This window comes from Oncorhynchus mykiss, chromosome 28 (assembly GCF_057628025.1).
Source record: "Oncorhynchus mykiss isolate SJ-2025 chromosome 28, ASM5762802v1, whole genome shotgun sequence".
Lineage (NCBI taxonomy): Eukaryota > Metazoa > Chordata > Actinopteri > Salmoniformes > Salmonidae > Oncorhynchus > Oncorhynchus mykiss.
In genome coordinates, this window is record NC_143049.1 from 15,244,966 (window position 1) to 15,266,594 (window position 21,629).

A 21,629-nucleotide genomic window follows, 5' to 3' on the forward strand; every position below is an offset into this window, starting at 1 on the left:
GTTTGCATTTCAAAGTGCTTAACAAAAGAGAATAATAAAAGGTGAGACGTTTAAATAATAAAACAACTATAAAATAGCAGTGGACATGACATGAAAGCACCCTAAGTAAAAGCTTGACTAAAAAGGTGGGTCTTAAGATCTCTCTTCAACATTTCTACAGTTTCTGAGGCCTTAAGGTGCTCCATCAGGCTGTTCCAGGGGCCAGGACTATACTGGCTTAAGGCAACCTCACCAAACGCTTTTATTCTGGCCTTTGCCAGAGGATCTGAGGGACCGACCAGGCACATATCTTAAAAGCATATCAGGCATGTATTTGAGTGCAAGGCCACGAAGAGCTTTAAAAAGCAATAAAGCAATTTTTTTTAATCAATTCTGAAACTAACAGCAAACCAATACAGGGACTTTAAAATAGATGTTACGTGTGCTCTCCTTCTGGTCTTCGTTAGGAGACATGCTGCTGCATTCTGAATTAGTTGGACAACTGGATAGCTACAATATATGCACCTATACAGAGGTGGGGTTTCCAGCTCCAAGGATTTGAAATAACAACCCTCTTATCACTACTCAATTTCTCTATACTCCAAAAAATGCTGGGTTGTTTCGATGACCCAATTGCTGGGTTGCAGGCATTGGGTCACTTAGACGGATTGTTTTCTTTAAAAAGAGCATGGTTGGGTTGTTGATGCTAGATTGTTGAGATGTGACCCAGCGGGTCAGATCAGAAGACTGGAGGCGTGGCTTAGTAGGGTGTGGCTTTCAGATAGATGTTTTTGGTCATTCGGGTTAATCTGTTGTATTGTTATCACATGTTAAGGTTGAACGCTTTAATGTGGCTTACACAAGTGTATGAGTTCTTCAAGAGCCTATGCATATCCCAGTGTTGCTGTAGCTGTTAAAATACAATAAATAATTTTCATTCTGAACTGGAATAAACTGATTGATCACATCACACAGATGTATAACAGAACACACACACACAGGCTTTTTGATTGTGCAACCGTAAGTAACAGTACAGAAAAAACATTTATCAGGCCTACTGTACATCTTACTGTATAAATTATTGTTGAAAGTCTAGTTTGAAACTGTTGCTGTTAAAATACATATGTTTTTATTCTGAACTGGAATAAACTGACTGATCAAATCACACAGATGTAGACCATAAAACACACACATACACACAGTCCTAATGAGAGGTGTGTGGCTGGTTGAAGTTTTCAACAAGCATGTCTATTCTGGGCTCTGTTTTTGACAGTGCAACTTTGACAGGTCATGCTCAGCCTTGAAACAGTTTCTGTACTTGTTTTCTAAGTATGTCAGAGTTGAGAACCTTGGCTCGCATAGGTATGTGGTGCCAAACTGGATAAGAAAATCTACTGCTTTCTCAGTCAGGCAGGAGAACGCTTCCTGCTGTACTGTAGATGAGCAACCCAGAACTGCCTCAAAAAGCATCTTGCTTCAATCAGTTTATTCCAGTTAACAATAACAATTGTTACTTGTATTTTAACAGCAACAGTTTCAACCTAGACTAGGTATCAACAATCCTTTCAACAGTAAAATGTACAGTAAAGCCTGATCATTTTTTCATCTTCATCTGTACTGTTACAGTAGCTAGCTTGCTTTGGCTAACGTTAGCTATTAGCTGTGTACAAGAACAGGGGATTGTTTGAAAGACAAATTCACATCTACTACTATGAGAGTTAGTTAGTACTCCCTTATTTCTGCTTGTTTCATGACAATTGAGCTCCGTCAGAACTTGTGGCTAGCATGAGTCCATTTGATGACAGCGGTTAGTGTTGGCGAGTGGGAATGACAAGCAAGTGGCTAACTTTTACTTTTACTTGACTAGATTCCTAAAGAAAAGTATGTACTTTTTACTCCATACATTTTCTCTGACACCCAAAAGTACATTTTGAATGGTTAGCAGGACAGAAAAACAGTCTAATTCACACGCTTATCAAGAGAACATCCCTGGTCATCCCTACTGCCTCTGATCTGGCGAACTCACTAAACACGTGCTTCGTTTGTAAATGATATCTGAGTGTTGGAGTGTGCCCCTGGCTATCCGTAAGTGTAAAAAACAAGAAAATGGTGCCGTCTGGTTTGCTTAATACAAGCAATGTGAAACGATTTATACTTTTACTTTTGATACTTAACCCTTGTGTTGTCTTAAGGTCAAAAATTACCCACCACTATGTTTAACAGCAGAGAAAACTCCCTAAATTATACTTTTCAACCTGAAATTTGATGACTTGTCCTAGAGTGACCCCAACATCAGAAAAGTGAAACATCGCCTTTGTTCATATTTCCATGAAAGCTGTTCACCGCCAGGGTACAAAGATTGTCTTAGGGTCATTTTTGACCCGAAGGTTACAAAATCATTTTAGACACCACAAAAACCACGCACAAAGAGAAATTGCAATTATGTGTGCTACTGATTGAACTCAGCCAGCAGCTACTGAAGAGGAAGATCACCATAGTCGTCACAGTGACAAAGAACAAGCCGGAGCTCCCCCTGCACTCCTTGCAAACAAGGGGGAGGGAGGCCTTCTCATCAAAGTTTGCCTTTTATCCCCACCACCACTCTAGTTTCTTACCTCCCAAAGAGGAACAAGAATGTGGTCTTCCTGAGCACACTGCACAAAACGGCTGAGATCAGTGATCATGAGGACAGGAAGCCAGCCATCATCCTGGACTACAACCACAACAAAGGAGGCGTGGACAACCTGGACAAGGTGATTGGAACTTACAGCTGCAGGAGGATGACTGCCAGCTGGCCCCTGGTCATCTTCCATGACATCATTGATGTGTCCTCATACAATGCCTTTGTGATATGGAACAAGATCAACCATACCTGGATGCCTGATAAGCGGAACAAGAGGAGGGTGCTCCTGGAGCAGCTGGGAAAGGCACTTGTAACCCCACACATTCAAAGACGGGAGCGCCTCCCCCGCACAGCAGCCTCTGCAGTGCTTGTGAATTTTTTTTCAGGGGGCTGAATCTTGTCCTGATCCACCTGAGGCTGCAGCTGGGGAAGGCAAGAGGAGGAGATGCCAATTCTGCCCCCAAAGAAGGACTGAAAAACCAATATTATGTGCTGCACATATGAGAAATACATTTTCAAAGTCCATGCACACACACTTGCATACTGTCCTACATGTGCATACTGTCCTACATGTGTTTGTTCATGCAAAATAGATTTGAGGTTTAAAATTCAATTAAGCTGCTTTATTTTAGGGGTTTAGTGAAGGCGGGTCATTTTTTACCCTTAGGACAAGGGGAGTATACAGAATGTATAAGGCTACACAAGGGTTAAGTATATTTGATCAATTACATTTACTTTTGATACTTAAGTACTGTATATTTAAAACCAAATACTTTTAGACTTTTACTCAAGTAGGATTGTACTGGGCAACTTTCACTTTTACTTGAGTGATTTTCTATTAAGGTATCTTGACTTTACTCAAGTATAATAATTGGGTACTTTTTCCAACACTGATAAATAATCATGTTAATTTTACATGTGATTACATTTCCCAATTAAGTCTTATGTACCCTTTCCAAGATTGGCTTTTTGTACATTTGATAAAAGTACAGACTCAGAGCTTCATAATGGTATATCATACAACTGCAGGTCGGGGAAACATGGGAAAGTTAAGCTTATTTAAAATGTGATAAATTATTCCACCTTGTAAACAAGCACCAGAAAATCCCCTTTAAAGATTTTCAAGTAGTAGCCAACAATAAGGAAACTCTCCAGGTAAAAATACTCTATCTAGCCCTTGGCCTATATCCCTTGGCCTATATCCTAGCATGTTGTTCTTCACATTGTCTCTAGTAAACACACTATATATCAAATAAAATAAAACCACCCCCCAGACACATCTAGCTCAATGGATGGGTCTCTATTCAATCAATCAATCAAACGTATATATAAAGCCCTTTTTAAATCAGCCGATGACATGAAGTGCTACAATGCAGTGCTGCAATGCAGATGTAGAAGCACGGTGGCTAGGATAAACTCCCTAGAAAGGCAGGAACCTAGGAAGAAACCTAGAGAGGAACCAGGCTCTGAGGGGTGGCCAGTCCTCTTCTGGCTGTGCCGGGTGGAGATTATAACAGTACATCGCCAAGATGAACAGGCCAGGGTTCCATAGCCGCAGGCAGAACAGTTGAAACTGGAGCAGCAGCACGACCAGGTGGACTGGGGACATCAAGGAGTCATCAGGCCAGGTAGTCCTGAGGCATGGACCCAGGGCTCAGGTCCTCTGGGAGGGGAGAGAGAGAATTAGAGGGAGCATACTTAAATTCACACAGGACACTGTATAAAACAGGAGAATTACAGTAAGTTAGTAAAATGTCCCCTATCGTTTCCGTTTCGTCCGCTCAGCTTTCTTGGGATGTTGTGCATTGTCTCTCCAGTTCACATTTACAGTGTTCAATATTCCAAGACTCATCACATCCTTTTTTGTATGCAAATGGTATATATCCTCTTTGGGCTAGGGGGCAGTATTTTCACGTCCGTATGAAAAGCGTGCCCAAAGTAAACTGCCTGTTATTCAGGCCCAGAAGCTAGGATATGCATATAATTGGTAGATTTGGATAGAAAACTCTCTAAAACTGTTAAAATAATGTCTGCGAGTATAACAGAAATTATATGGCAGTCGAAACCCAGAGGACAAACCACCCCAAAAAATTATAATTTCAGCCTACCACTGTTTCCAAATGCTTTCATGTTTGTTATGAGGCAAAGTCCTCCCATATTGCAGTTCCTAGGGCTTCCACTAGATGTCAACAGTCTTTAGAAAGAATTTCAGGCTGGATTTTGGAAAAGTGAGCTAGAAGTTGTAGTTTTTCTAAGTGGTACCCATTTTGGCTGTAGTGTTTCCATGCTCGTGGATGGAAGCGCGTTCTTTGTTATTTATCTCCGGTAATGAACATACTATTCTCCATTTTAAATTTGATCGTTTATCTACGTATTAGGGTACCTGAGGTTTGATTATAAACGTTGTTTGACTTGTTTGGAGAAGTTTATTGGTAACGTTTGGGATTCATTTTGTATGCATTTTGAAGGAAGGAAACCGGTGGATTATTGAATGAAGCGTGCCAGCTAAACTAAGTTTTTATGGATATAAAGAAGGACTTCATCGAACAAAAGGACCATTTGTGATGTATCTGGGACCTTTTGGAGTGCCAACAGAAGAAGATCTTCAAAGGTAAGGCATTTATTATATCGCTATTTCTGACTTTTGTGTCGCACCTGCCTGGTTGAAAAATTTTTTTCATGCATTTGTATGCGTGGCGCTGTCCTCAGATAATTGCATGGTGTGCTTTCGCCGTAAAGCCTTTTTGAAATCTGACACAGCGGCTGGATTAACAAGAAGTTAAGCTTTATTTTGATGTATTACACTTGTATTTTCATGAATGTGAAATATTTATATATCTGTAATTTGAATTTCGCGCTCTGCAATTTCACAGGATGTTGTCGAGGTGTCCCGCTAGCGGCACGTCTAGCCATTTGTTGTAAAAACTGCAGTGTAACTGCATGTATAAAAAACAGCCTGCATTCAGAAAGTATTCAGACTCCTTGACCTTTTCCACATTTTGTTATGTTACAGCCTTATTCTAAAATATATCTTTTTTTTAAATGTATCATCAATCTACACTCAATACCTCATTTTGACAAAGTATATACAGGTTTTTTTAGACATTTTTGCAAGTGTATTAACCTTTTCACACGTACCAATAAATGGGTGTGGTCATTCTACAGTGGTCCCTGTAGCATACGCTCAAACCGGTGTGATTAGAGCGTTTATTTAGAACATCCAGTTTAGATTGATGCAACAGTCAGCACTTGAGCTGGCCACACTGTTCTTTTCACAGAAACATGTTGCACAAACACAGTCCTTACATAGTTATGTCTTGAATGTGACCAGTTTATTTTTGGATGCAATGTTCAGACATTCACAGAAATAGCAACAGCATAACACAATCATCCGAACCGGAAAATGTAGGCTACATAGGTCCTAGCATGAACTGAGGAAAGATTGACATAACACAAGCAGTCATATTTAGAGAAATCTCAGCTGACAGAAACCACAAAATTAATTAGCTAATAGCAATTTATATTTATAATTCATCACATCACGGTCCAGCTCAACATTGATCGAAATAATTGAGCAAAACACTTTCTAGAAATTAAAAGTAATCCGACAATGGGTAGTTTGTGCAGCTATGTTTTTTGTTTGTTTTGGCGTCAACCAAAGATAAGAGGAGACAAGATGAGTTTGGTCTGTTTGCAGTATGAATGTTGAAGGGGTGTGTCGTCTACGATCTTTCACTTCCGTTTATTCACTTCCGGAAGTTTACTTGAAGGATAAGTGAACAATTCCTTCACTTCATTATAACATCTTTGGTCTGACAGACGTTTACGTGACACCCAGAATGCATTGTGTAATGTCAACAAACATGACGCCACACACACAGCTGGCAAATAGCTTAGAATTCGCTCATTATAATCAGTACAACAAAATACAAAAAAGTATTTTACACATCATAGGTGTCCATTACAATCTATGCAATAATCGGAATGAATTATTTGTAACCCGTACTTGAATTTTTAAAAGTAAAGCTAAATACATTATGCGCCATACATACATGCACACTACGCTTCAGTAGAAATTACAACAAACAGAAAAAAAGGCACTAAATTAGATAGGAGCTCACACATCCAAAGCTATTATTTGTAAGGAAAACAACAATGCAACAATGCGAGGGCCAGCCGGTTTGTGCAAGACTGTGCAAAGGTCTGCATACTTGAAGTGCAAAAAAAATTGTGAAGAGCTCTCCTCGAAGTGGAAAGTTTGTCCGGCTCAGTAAAGCGTCAAACATAAATTGTATTCTAAACTGTAATGGGCTACTTCCATGTGAATGAATGAGGTCGAACACACCTCAATTCAAACTGCTTTAGAAAATAATTGGAAATTGACAAGTTGAAACATAGCCTTTAGAGTATTAGCAGGTAGCTCGTGTTAACTGTCCTGTTGTGTAACAATCACATTTTGGTGTGTGAGTGCATTCTGACATCACGGCCATAAAGAAACTCACGCTGGTGCGACCGTTAGAGATATTTGGAACTCACATGTGAAAAGGTTAAAAAATAAAAAACTGAAATATCACATTTACATAAGTATTCAGACCCTTTACACAGTACTTTGTTGAAGCACCTTTGGCAGCGATAACAGCCTCAAGTCTTCTTGGCACACCAGTATTTGGAGAGTTTCCCCCATTCTTCTCTGCAGTTCCTCTCAAGCTCTGTCAGATTGGATGGGGAGCGTCACTACAGAGCTATTTTCAGGTCTCTTCAGAAATGTTCGATCAGGTTCAATTTCGGGCTCTGGCTGGGCCACTCGAGAACATTCAGAAACTTGTCCCAAAACCACTCATGGATAGTCTTGGCTGTGTGCTTAGGATCGTTATCCTGTTGGAAGGTAAACCTTTGCCCCAGTCTGAGATCCGGAGTGCTCTGGAGCAGGTTTCATTCAAGGATCTCTCTGTACTTTGCTCCGTTCATCTTTCCTTCAATCCTGACTTGTCTCCTAGTCCCTGCCGATTAAAAACATCCCCACGGCATGATGCTGCCACCACCATGTTTCACCATAGGGATGGTGCCAGGTTTCCTCCAGACGTAGAGTTTGACATTCAGTCCAAAGAGTTCAATCTTGGTTTCATCAAGATTTCTCTTGATCTGAGTCCTTTAGGTGCCATCTGGCAAAGTCCAAGAGAGCTGTCATGTGCCTTTTACTGAGGAATGGCTTCGGTCTGGCCATTATATCATAAAGGCCTGATTGGTGGAGTGCTGCAGAGATAGTTGTCCTTCTGGAAGGTTATCCCATCTCCATAGAGGAACTCTAGAGCTCTGTCAGTGTGACAATCAGGTTCCTGGTCACCTCCCTGACCAAGGCTCTTCTCCCCCGATTGCTCAGTTTGGCCGGGCAGCCAGCTCTAGGAAGAGTCTTGGTGGTTGATTGAATTTACCACAGGTGGACTCCAATCAAGTTGTAGAAACATCTCAAGGATGATCAATGGCGTCGGAAGAAATGGCAGCAGTTTTGGGCGCCCAACCAATTGTGCTATTATGTGGGGTTTTTTTGCATTATTTGTAACTTATTTTGTACATAATGTTTCTGCAACCGCATCTTACGGCAAAAAAGAGCTTCTGGATATCAGGACAGCGATCACTCACCTCGGATTAGACAATGTTTTTTTCTACAAGTACGACGCCCCACAGAGTCGACATCCCCGTTATTTGCGACGCAGGTACAGAGGACAAAGAGCCGGAGGCTTGGTCAGGACCCGCAGGAGACAACTAGGAAAGCTGCCGTTACCGTCAATATTACTCGCCAACGTGCAATCATTGGACAATAAACTAGACGAGGTAAGATCACGAATATCCTACCAACGGGACATCAAAAACTGTAATATCCTATGCTTCACGGAATCGTGGCTGAATGACGACATGGATATTCAGCTAGCGGGATACACGCTGCACCGGCAGAATAGAACAGCACACTCCGGTAAGACGATGGGGGGTGGTCTGTGCATATTTGTAAACAACGCTGGTGCACAAAATCTCTAGAAGTCTCTAAATTTTGCTCGCCTGAAGTGGAGTATATTGTGATAAATTGCAGGCCACACTACTTTCCTAGAGAGTTTTCAGCTATACTTTTCATGGCTGTTTATTTACCACCACAGACAGATGCTGGCACTAAGACTGCACTCAGTCAGCTGTGTAAGGAAATAAGCAAACAGGAAACCCTTCACCCAGAGGCGGCACTCCTAGTGGCTAGAGACTTTAATGCAGGGAAACTTGAATCAGTTCTGCCAAATTTCTATCAACATGTCAAATGTGCAACCAGAGGGAAAGAAATTCTAGATCACCTGTACTCCACACACAGAGACGCGTACAAAGCTCTCCCTCGCCCTCCATTTGGTAAATCTGACCACAACTCTATCCTCCTGATTCCTGCCTACAAGCAACAATTAAAGCAGGAAGCACCAGTGACTAGATCAATAAAAAAAGTGGTCAGATGAAGCAGATGCTAAACTACAAGACTGTTTTGCTATCACAGACTGGAGTATGTTCCGGGATTCTTCCGATGGCATTGAGGAGTACACCACATCAGTCACTGGCTTTATCAATAAGTGCATCGAGGACTTTGTCCCCACAGTGACTGTATGTACATACCCCAACCAGATGCCATGGATTACCGGCAACATTTGCACTGAGCTAATGGGTAGAGCTGCCGCTTTCAAGGTGCGGGACTCTAACCCGGAAGCTTATAAGAAATCCTGCTATGCCCTGCAACAAACCATCAAACAGGCAAAGCGCCAATACAGGGCTAAGATTGAATACTATGGGTCTCCCCGGTGGCGCAGTGGTCTACAGTGCCTTGCGAAAGTATTCAGCCCCCTTGAACTTTGCGACCTTTTGCCACATTTCAGGCTTCAAACATAAAGATATAAAACTGTATTTTTTTGTGAAGAATCAACAACAAGTGGGACACAATCATGAAGTGGAACGACATTTATTGGATATTTCAAACTTTTTTAACAAATCAAAAACTGAAAAATTGGGCGTGCAAAATTATTCAGCCCCTTTACTTTCAGTGCAGCAAACTCTCTCCAGAAGTTCAGTGAGGATCTCTGAATGATCCAATGTTGACCTAAATGACTAATGATGATAAATACAATCCACCTGTGTGTAATCAAGTCTCCGTATAAATGCACCTGCACTGTGATAGTCTCAGTATAATCATCCGCACAACTGTTCATCTTTTGTGATGTCCTCACAATGTTCCCACCTGACTGTTCCCACAATGTTCCCAGAACATTGTGGGGACATCACGACTGAACATTGTGGGGTCGACTGGACAGTTCTTGTGTTATGAGAACATTTGCCACAACATAACTAATGTTTACATAACCAATTTGGACTTTCTGGGAACCTTTTAGTGAATGCTAGGTGAACACACCAAGGATATTTCATTTTACACATAAAAAAAACATTTGGTTTTTGAATGTTTTGGTTATATCATCCTAATGTTAGATACAACCCTAACTAGAACTTAATGGGAATCTTAGCTAATGTTCTGGGAATGCTCCGGGTTTGCTGGATACCCTCGATGCCAAACTGCGTTTCATTGTACTGTACTACTGACCCCTCTAAAATGTATGTGTCAACCTGAATGACACATTCAGACCACAGACCAACTCACCCTCCCCACTCCTCACCTCTCACCTCTCGCCCCCTCACCCCTCTCTCTACTGTATGTGCCAGACCAGCTCATCCTCCATACTCCCCTCACCCCCCAGCCATCACTTGCCTCTCCTCATGCTGTCCCTCTGCTGTTCCTGATAGAGTGTGTGTGTGTGTGTGACACTTAGCTCTGATTCATAATAGATCTGGGAGGGTGTTCTGAATGATTTATTGGCCATCTGGCACAGAGACAGCTCCTCCATGCTGTGTGTGTGTATGTGTGGATTACCTGTACTCGGCATCGCCTCACACCTCACACACAGCTACAGTGGACACTCCCAGCTCCTTAACATATATTCAGTCTACCTCTTGATTCCTTTTCGCTTCATTTTCAGTATGTACACAGCATTGGCAATATTATACAGCACTTATAAAATAGGGGGGAGGGGATGTGATGGGGGGGATTGGGAGGGTGGGGGGGGTGCTCATTTCCAATCTTGCTGTGCTAATTGAACTGTATGAACAATGGTTTCTAGTCCCATGTGGGTAGTGGTTGGGAAAACACAGGCCCAGCTATTTATTCTGTGACTAATAATGGTTTAATGCCGCATGCTTTCCTAATCCCAAATGGAAGCACGCTAAACGTTTTATAAAACATTACGTTTGTGAAGTTAAATGGAAGATAATGCACTTAAGTCTAGTACAGTCGTCTATGGGCGTGGGGTAAAGGAGAGAAATTTTTTAGATTCAGCAGCACTCCATCAAGGGAAATATATCTACATGTATTTCACGATGTTGTGTATCCCTGGAAATGATCAAAATCATGTAAACATTACAGTTTTGAAAAGCTACCTTGTCTAAAAAATGTGGTCTGTTGACACAACTTTGCCCGGATATGGGGTAAGTTAAGCCGCATACACATTTCTGTACTGAATTAAATATTACCACTACCATAACTATCTTTTTCCCCCAAACACATGACAACACAATCAAACAAACACAAACACATTCAACACAATCTTTTAATAATTTTAAGCATTTTTTAACAGAGGCTTAACATCTAAAAAAAATACTTTGTACTTTTAACATAGGCCAGACCCTGTTGTTACCTCATATCCCAGCGATAATGCCTTGCATTATGCCTGGGAAGAAAACATTTAAATTTGCTCTAATTGCCATTGGCTCCATCATTGGCTCAACATACCCCATGGCCATTGGCTCAATTTACCCCTAGGCAAACATTTTGACTATATTAGCCCACATAAAGGTGAAATACAGGTATAAGGATGCACTTTCATACTACAGGTTTAGGTTTAGGACCTCATATTGAAGCTTATAGACCCCAACTAATGTACAGAACAATCGTAAAATGATCTACGTTGGTTTAGATAGAAGCGTCATGAAACCTCTAACACAATAAATTAATTTGACTTGGTGAAAATCAGTTTTTTGGATCCTAACTTGCTTACCACTTTTTCCATGTGGTTTCTTCCTTCACAGACTCCATGAAATATTTGGTGAAATGATTCATTTTGTGTATGGTTTCCTAGAAACAAGGCTGGTTCAACTTACCCCTTTGGTGTAACTTACCCCACTCTCCCCTACATACAGGACTCCTCGGTTTATGTTGTTGTTAGCTGCAAGCAGAGTTGTCTTATAATGGCAGCAATGTGATGTTCAGAATAGAGTTACTCTCTCTTTCTTTTTCTCTATTTTTCCCTCCCAGTGTTCAGTGCTGGTTCACCGTGTAGGTGGAGGTGTGTGGGAGAGGCCGGCAGGCCGCATTCTGTTCATGTAATGAATTCAATCACTTAAAAGTCAGTTTCAGTACAATACAGTGATACACTATGAGGTGACCATAAAAGTGGAGCAACCACTCAGTGTAGTGTGAATGAACGACGACAAACAAACACGTAAACAACATAAATTAATTCCAGAAATCTGCCGATGCTACTCCTATCAATCCCTTACATTAACAACTACTGAAAATACTCATTTCTATTAGCTAGTGTATTTCTCCAATGCAGGAACTGGTTGATTTAGACTGTGTTTATGTGACAGTTTGTTTGTGTAGCCTGAGTGCCAGTCTGTTTGTGCAATAATATCAACTGTCACTCATTGCCATGTTTGGCTTGACAGTGACAGCAGTGTTGTTGGCAAAAGCCCAAACAGATCTGGGACGAGGCTATTGGTCGTGTGGTTCTGAGAGCAAACCAAACCAGTCTCAAAACCAGTCTCCCCCCCACCAGATCAGCCTTGAAAAAGCAGTAGTGCTGCAGCTTTTGTTAAACGTGTTTGCTGGCTGTAGACTCCTACACCTCTCCACCACAGGAGGTTGGTGGCACCTTAATTGGGGAGGATGGGCTCGTGGTAATGGCTGAAGCGGAATAGGTGGACTGGTATCAAATACAGAAAACATATGGTGTCCATGTGTTCTTTCTCTCTCTCTCTCTCTCTCTCTCTCTCTCTCTCTCTCTCTCTCTCGCTCTCTCTTGCTCTCTCTCTTTCTCTCTCTCGCACTCTCTCTCTCTCTTGCTCTCTCCCCAGTCTCAGGACAACCCCCCTCTCTTTCATTCTGTCCACGTTCTCTCTCTTACCCTCTTTCTCTCCTTCAATCTCTCGCTCTTTCTTTTTGTCAATCTCTCTCCCTCTTTATCTCTCTCTCTCTGTCCCTCTCTCTCTCCGCTTTCAGTGAATGTTGCGTGGGCCCACACTTGAGTTTCTGCCATTTGCTTTCTGCACCCCTACACGCACGCACGCACGCACACACACACACACACACACACACACACACACACACACACACACACACACACACACACACACACACACACACACACACACACACACACACAATCCACAGCACTGACGTGTGTGAGTGAGTGAATCTATTAATCTACAGTGCCTTCAGAAAGTATTCCCACCCTTTGACTTTTTTCACATTTTGTTGCATTACAAAGTGTGATTAAAAGGAATTTAATAGTCTTTTTTTTGTCAATGATCTACACAAAATACTTTGTACTGTAAAAGTGGAAAGAAATTCTAACATTTGTAAAAAAAGTAAAAAGTATGTACAACAAAACACTAATATGCACTGAGTATACAAAACACCCGCTCTTTCCATGACATAGAAAGAGCGGGTGAAAGCTATGATCCCTTATTGATGTCAACTGTTATTTCCATTTCAATCAGTGTAGATGAATTGGAGGAACCAGGTTAAAGAAGGATTTTTAAGCCTTGAGACATGGATTGTCTATGTGTGCCATTCAGAGGGTGAATGGGCAAGACCACATTTTTTAAGGGATATGGTAGTAGGTGCCTGGTGCACCTGTTTGTGTTAAGAACTGCAAAGCTGCTGGGTTTTTCATGCTCAACAGTTTCCAGTGTGTATCATGAATGGTCCACCACCCAAAGGATATCCAGCCAACTTAACACAACTGTGGGAAACATTGGAGTAAACATGGCCTAGCATCCCTGTGGAATGCTTTCAACACCTTGTAGAATCCATTGCCCTGACGAATTGAGGCTGTTTTGAGGGTAAAATGGGGTGCAACTCAATATTATTAAGGTGTTCCTAATGTTTGGTATACTCAGTGTATAAATCATTGATTACACCACTGATTATTTATTATCATCTGACCACATTATATTCAGAGAGACATTATCAGTAGGTAAGAACACAGACATCATTCAGTGTGGCTCTCTCTGGAGGGAGAGAGTACAAACCAAATCTCACATCCCTCAACAACTGACGCACGTATTGACAGCCTTCCACCCACACACACAAACATTGAAACACCATTTACAGCAACCAACAGGAGGCAAAGAAAGGCAAATTCACAGTTTCTATGTACTGTATTCACTGTATATCTTGTACTGTACGCTGCATTCAAAAGTTCTGGGACACTGTAAAGTCCATGGAGAATAAGAACACCTCCTCCCAGCTGCCCACTGCACTGAGGATAGGAAACTCTGTCACCACCAATAAAACCACTATAATTGAGAATTTCAATAAGCATTTTTCTATGGCTGGCCATGCTTTCCACCTGGCTACCCCTACCCCGGTCAACGGCACTGTACCCCCCACAGCAAATCGCCCAAGCCTTCCCCATTTCTCCGTCACCCAAATCCAGTCAGCTGATGTTCTGAAAGAGCTGCAAAATCTGGACCCCTACAAATCAGCCGGGCTAGACAATCTGGACGCTTTCTTTCTAAAATTATCTGCAGAAATTGTTGCAACCCCTATGACTAGCCTGTTCAACCTCTCTTTCATGTCGTCTGAGACTCCCAAAGATTGGAAAGCAGCTGCGGTCATCTCCCTCTTCAAAGGGGGGTACACTCTTGAACCAAACTGCTACAGACCTATATCTATCCTACCCTGCCTTTCTAAGGTCTTCGAAAGCCAAGTCAACAAACAGATTACCGACCATTTCGAATCCCACCACACCTTCTCCGCTATGCAATCTGGTTTCAGAGCTGGTCATGGGTGCACCTCAGCCACGCTGTCACGGCCGTTGCTGGAAGAAGACCAAGGTGCAGCGTGGTGAGCGTACATTTTCTTCTTTATTTTGGAATGACGCCAACAAAACAACAAACAAAAAAACAACCGTGAAGCTTACAGGGCATTAGTGCCACAAACAAAGTTAACTACCCACAAAGAAAGGAGGGAAAAGGGCTACCTAAGTATGGTTCCCAATCAGAGACAACAATAGACAGCTGTCCCTGATTGAGAACCATACCCGGCCAAAACTTAGAAACACAAAATCATAGAAAACAAAACATAGAATGCCCATGCTTTTCAACCGATCGCTGCCCGCACCTGCCCGCCGTCCACCATCACTACTCTGGACGGTTCTGACTTAGAATATGTGGACAACTACAAATACCTAGGTGTCTGGTTAGACTGTAAACTCTCCTTCCAGACTCACATCAAACATCTCCAATTCAAAGTTAAATCTAGAAATAGCTTCCTATTTCGCAACAAAGCATCCTTCACTCATGCTGCCAAACATACCCTCGTAAAACTGACCATCCTACCGATCCTCGACTTCAGGGATGTCATTTACAAAATAGCCTCCAATACCCTACTCAATAAATTGGATGCAGTCTATCACAGTGCCATCTGTTTTGTCGCCAAAGCCCCATATACTACCCACCACTGCGACCTGTACGTTCTCGTTGGCTGGCCCTCGCTTCATACTAGTCACTAAACCCACTGGCTCCAGGTCCTATACAAGACCCTGCTAGGTAAAGTCCCCCCTTATCTCAGCTCGCTGGTCACCATAGCAGCACCCACCTGTAGCACGCGCTCCAGCAGGTATATCTCTCTTTTCACCCCCCAAAACCAAATCTTCCTTTGGCTGCCCTTCCTTCCAGTTCTCTGCTGCCAAAGACTGGAACGAACTACAAAAATCTCTGAAACTGGAAACACTTATCTCTCTCACTAGCTTTAAGCACCAGCTGTCAGAGCAGCTCACAGATTACTGCACCTGTACATAGCCCATCTATAATTTATCCCAAACAACTACCTCTTCCCCTACTGTATTTATTTATTTTTCTCCTTTGCACCCCATTATTTTTATTTCTACTTTGCACATTCTTCCACTACAAATCTACCATTCCAGTGTTTTACTTGCTATATTGTATTTACTTCGCCACCATGGCCATTTTTTTTGCCTTTACCTCCCTTATCTCACCTCATTTGCTCACATCGTATATAGACTTATTTTTCTACTGTATTATTGACTATATGTTTGTTTTACTCCATGTGTAACTCTGTGTTGTTGTTTGTGTTGAACTGCTTTGCTTCATCTTGGCCAGGTCACAATTGTAAATGAGAACTTGTTCTCAACTTGCCTACCTGGTTAAATAAAGGTGAAATAAATGTAAAAAAAATCCTGACCAGTAGCGGTGCGTGGATAACATCACTGGGGAAGCCAAGCCAAATCAGTAAAAAAGCCATATTACAACCTATGTTGTGATAATTGCGTTGTTTGCTCTATAACCCATTTGTTCATACACCACCATGATATACAATAAGGCCGTGACAACAAAAAGACAACAGTCACACAGTGTCTGAATAAATTAAACTACACATACTATCAGAAATCAAGGTAAGACCCAGATGCAGACTGTCGAAGTAACACTGTTTATTATAGCAAACAGGGGCAGACAAAGACAGGTCAAGGCAGGCAGGGGTCCAATTTCCAGGGTAAGGCTGAGGTACATGACGGCAGGCGGACTCAGGGTCAGGCAGAGTTCAGTAATCCAGGGGTGGAGCAAAGGTAGGCAGGCTCAGGCAGAAAGGTCAGGCGGGTGGGTACAGGGTCAGGACAGGCAAAGCCGGGAGGACTAGCAAAGAGAGGCTGGGAAACGAATTGAGCTGACAGGAAAAACGCTGGCAAGTTTGAACGAACAAGACCAACTGGCAACAAACAGACAGAGAACACAGGTACAAATACCCAAGGGATATTAGGGAAGATGGGAGACACCTGTAGGGGTGTGGAGACAAGCACAAGGTCATGGGAAACAGATCAGGGCATGACAGGATCCCCCCCTCTAGGGACTCCACCTGGCGTTCCACCTGGGCGGATACCTGGTTGACTGGGATGCCGGCTGCGAAAGTCAGTGATGAGGGCTGGATCCAAGAATGTTTAGCGAGAACCCTGCACCTCTCCTCCAGGCCATAACCATAACCTTCCCAGTCAACCAGGTACTGGAAACCCCTGCCCCGTGGTCAAACCTCTGAAGTCGTCTCACCATGAACGCTGGCTGACCCTCGATGAAACGGGGGGAGGGATGGGCCTAGAAACAGAAGACAAGGGGCAGTCAGACATGATTTTGACTCTAGAAACAGAAAAAGTAGGAAGAATAAGGAGGGTACAGGGCAACAGAGGATGAACAGCAGAAGGGCAAATGATCTTGGAACTGGGGGGACAGGTCTCGGCTTCCGGGGGTGTAGCCACGGCCCTATAGCGATGTGCCAGTGCCTCAGACTTGACCTTCTCGGATACTGGTCGGTGCTACAGAAGCAAAGTGGCCCAGGCCTTACTGAACCCCTCCCGGAGGTCCTGGTAATCTGCGGAGCTGACGGAGAGGTCCGGTGCAATTTTCAAGCCCCCAGGAAGACTTCCCGGGGCAGGCAGAGCTGATTTCAGGCAATGAGTGTGGCAAGACGGGCTCCAGCCCACGATGGCACCAGTAGCCCAGTCAATGGAGGGATTGTGTCGCTGGAGCCAAGAGAATCCCATTACCACAGGGGCCTGCGGAGACTCAACCAGCAGGAATTGGATAGCCTCGCTGTGGTTCCCTGACACTCGTAGGCTGATGGGGGTGGTCTGGTGGATGATTTGGCCTATAGAGCACCCGTTCAGTGTTCTAACACCCATGGGAATGGAGAGGGGTTGAGTGGGGATGCCCAGCTTGGATGCCAGGGTAACGTCCATGTGACTCACATCGGGCCCCGAGTCGATGAGTACCGAGAGATACTTGGACTGGTCGCCCCCACAGCAGGGTGGCATAGAGAGGGGGCGAGTAAGGGGAGAAGAACAATTATCTTTCAGACCCACCAGTATACTCACTCCAATGAATGAGCTAGCTCTCGTGAAGGGACAAGTAGACACAAAATGACCAGCAGTACCTCAATACAGACAACTCTGGGTCTCAAGGCTGTGTGCACGTTCGGCTGGAGACAGCCCAGCCTTTGCCGAGCTGCATCGGCTTGGGAAGAGGTGAATCGGCAGTTCCTCTTGTAGGGACTGGGTAATCACGGATCCTTTCGGGGACGCAGATGCCAGGGAGTTCCGGAATTTATCAGCTGCAAGGTGCGATCCCTGAGTGAGCGATTGGAAGTGCAATCGAACCTCTTCTCCCTCTTACGTTTCTGTAGCCGACAATCAATCCGGATGGTTAAAGCGATGAGTGAGTCGAGATCAGTCGGTAGTTCTCGGGCTGCCAGCTCATCCTTTACCTCCTCCGATAATCCATGCAGGAACATGTCTAACAGCACTTCTGGGTTCCAGGTACCCTCCGCTGCTAGCGTATGGAACTCCACTGAATTGTCTGCCACACTGAGGGTGTCCTGCCAGAGCTGGAGTAACCTCCGGGCAGCCTCTCTCCTGGACACCGGAGCCTCGAACACCTTTCCCACCTCCGCCACGAATACCCCCAGACTGAGGCAGACGGCAGATTTTTGCTCCCACACCGTCGTGGCCCAGGCTAGTGCCCTCCCGGACATCAGCTCGAAAACGAGGGAGCACTGGGAGAGAAAGGCCCGGCAGTTTCTGGAATCTCCATCATTGCGCTTCTGGGGAGGTAAGCGGAGTGCCCGGGAAACCGGGGTGCCAGCGCTGCTACCAGCCGGGTTACAGGGGGTCTGGGAGGTTACCGTTGTGGTCGGCTGCCTAGTAGGCCACCCACAGACTTGCTCTCGCAGACTTGCTCTCGCATGTCCAATGCTTGGTCGTGACGATCGGCTGTGGCCTGCAACCCCTCTATCATGAAGCGAAGCAACTCCTCATGCCTACCAATGGTGGCTACTTGGGAGGAGATGGCGTAGCGGAGCTGGCCCAAGTCTGCTGGGTCAGTCATGGCCAGTTCGTACTATCAGGAATCAAGGTAAGACCCATATGCAGACTGTCGAAGTAATACTGTTTATTGTAGCAAGAGGGGCAGAGAAGACAGGTCTAGGCAGGCAGGGGTCGAAAATCCGGGGTAAGGCTGAGGTACATGACGGCAGGCGGACTCAGGGTCAGAGACATGCAGGGTTCAGTAATCCAGAGGTGGAGAAAAGGTACAGGATGGCAGGCAGGCACAGGGTCAGGCAGAGAGGTCAGGCAGCCGGGTACAGGGTCAGGACAGGCAAAGGTCAAAACCGGGAGGACTAGCAAAGAGAGGCTGGGAAACGAGTGGACCTGACAGGAAAAATGCTGGTGAGCTTGAACGAACAAGACAAACTGGCAACAAACAGACAGAGAAGACAGGTATAAGTACACACAGGGGATAATAGGGAAGATGGGCGACACCTGGAGGGGGGTGGCGACAAGCACAAGGACAGGGGAAACAGATCAGGGCTTGACACATACATTTACATATGTCCTGTGTCCACAAAGCAAATAGTGCATACCAACAGTTATATCACCTGCAGCATGGTCAAGCAAGTTCATATTTACAGTTTACTAAACAACTAATGATTTAGAACCACTGAGTTACCGCAAGTCAGCACTAAGACAACAGGAGCACTGCCTCCGCTATTCCGGGACAATTTTAACTTAAACATTGAAACATCATCAGATCAACACGGTTATATATGCTTAGTTTAAAACACCCAAAACAAACTTAAAGACACCCAAAACGATTTAGTCCAATCAATGTTGCTAAATATCATGTGGCTGTTCATGATGCTGATTCGTCTGTGTTGGTTTGTTTGTGTGTGTGTGTGTGTGTGTGTGTGTGTGTGTGTGTGTGTGTGTGTGTGTGTGTGTGTGTGTGTGTGTGTGTGTGTGTGTGTGTGTGCGTGTGCGTGTGTGTAAGTAAATAAGTAATACAAAAACTGTTGACTGACCCTACTTGTAGACTAGTTGAAAGCCAATGCCATCCTCCTCTTTTTCATGTTGGCAAAACGGTGGCTCAGTCATACACACTTTTAGTTTTTGTTGTGATAGGCTACCTAGCTAAAATACTTGCTAGCCTCAATTCCTCACATGGGCAACAATGAACCATCTAAGTTAACTAGCTAGTTAATGTGAGCCTACTAGGCAACATCTAGGCTACATATTCAACTTCAATCGTCTCAGGCCAGTGGCACAACATATTAATTCATGGTTAGATCAGAATCTCCGTCATAATCATTGGCCTGTACAGAGAATTAAGTAAAAACCAGAAGTTCAAATCCCATCTCCATTCATGGCTTAGGAAAGGGATAATTTAGCAAGCTAGCTACTGCAGAACATCAACACCAGCAGACCAGAAACAGACATGTTTTTCTGACAATTATGTTTTGCAAAGGAAGTGATTTGACTGGTCTGAAGCCTAATCCAAACTGGCCTCCCTTGGACGGTGCTTTGCTGCACCAGGACAACCCACAGTTGAGCTCAGCTCAATGCTGATTGGCTAATTATTTTAGAATTTTTTTAATCAAGGGTGGCCAAATGCTTGCAGGCATCAATCAATCAAATGCTACGGCGGCAACATGTTATTCTCTTTTGGTCAAGACGAATTAATAAAAAATGAAAAGCTGAAAATGAAAAGCTGAAATGTCTTGAGTCAATAAGTATACAATCCCTTTGTTATGGAAAGCCTAAATAACTTCAGCAGTTATTAACATTTGCTTAACAAGTCACATTAGTTGCATGGACTTATCTGTTAGGACCCCTTGCTTGAGCAGTGAAATTCAAACCAATATTCAACCACAAAGACCAGGGAGGTTTTCCAATGCCTCGCAAAGAAGGGCACCTATTGGTAGATTGGTAAAAATAAAAATAGTAGGCATTGAATATCCTTTTGAGCCTGGTGAAGTTATTAATTACACTTCGGATGGTGTATCAATACACCCAGTTACTACAAAGATACAGGTGTCCTTCCTAACTCTGTTGCCAGAGAGGAAGGAAACCGCTCAGGGATTTCACCATGAGGCCAATGGTGACTTTAAAACAGTTACAAAGTTTAATGGCTATGATAGGACAGAACTGAGGATGGATCAACAACACTGTAGTTACTCCACAATACTAACCTAAAAGACAGAGTGAAAAGAAGGAAGCTTGTACAGAATAACATTTTTCCAGAACGTGCATCCTGTTTGCAATAAGGCACTAAAGTAAAACTGCAAAAAATGTGCGTCCTGAATAGAAAGCGTTATGTTTGGGGCAAATCCAACACAACACATCACTGAGTACCACTCTTCATATTTTCAAGCATGGTGGTGGCTGCATTATGTTATAGGTATGCTTGTCATCGGCAAAGATTGAGGAGTTTTTTAGGGTGAAAAGAAACAGAATAGAGCCAAGCACAGGCAACATCTTAGAGAAAAACCTGGTTTAATCTGCTTTCCAACAGACACTGGGAGACAAATTCATCTTTCAGCAGGACAATAACCAAAAACATAAGGCTAAATATACACTGGAGTTGCTTACCAAGACGACATTGAATGTTCCTGAGTAGCCTAGTTACAGTTTTGACTTAAATCAGCTTGAAATTTTATGGCAAGACTTGAAAATGGCTGTCTAGCAACTTTACAGAGCTTGAAGAATTTTTATAAGAATAATGTGCAAATATTGTACAATCCAGGTGTGCAAAGCCGGTTTGTGTCAAGAACTGCAACATTGCTGGGTTTTTCACGCGCAACAATTTCTTGTTTGCATCAAGAATGGTCCACCAC

General features: G+C 43.5%; 1 protein-coding gene across 2 annotated transcripts in view; it reads left to right on the plus strand.

Moving 5' to 3' along the window:
- Nucleotides 1–21,629, plus strand: part of LOC110508606 (voltage-dependent R-type calcium channel subunit alpha-1E) — a 94,339-nt gene that overhangs the window by 26,540 nt on the left and 46,170 nt on the right. The window lies entirely within an intron of this gene.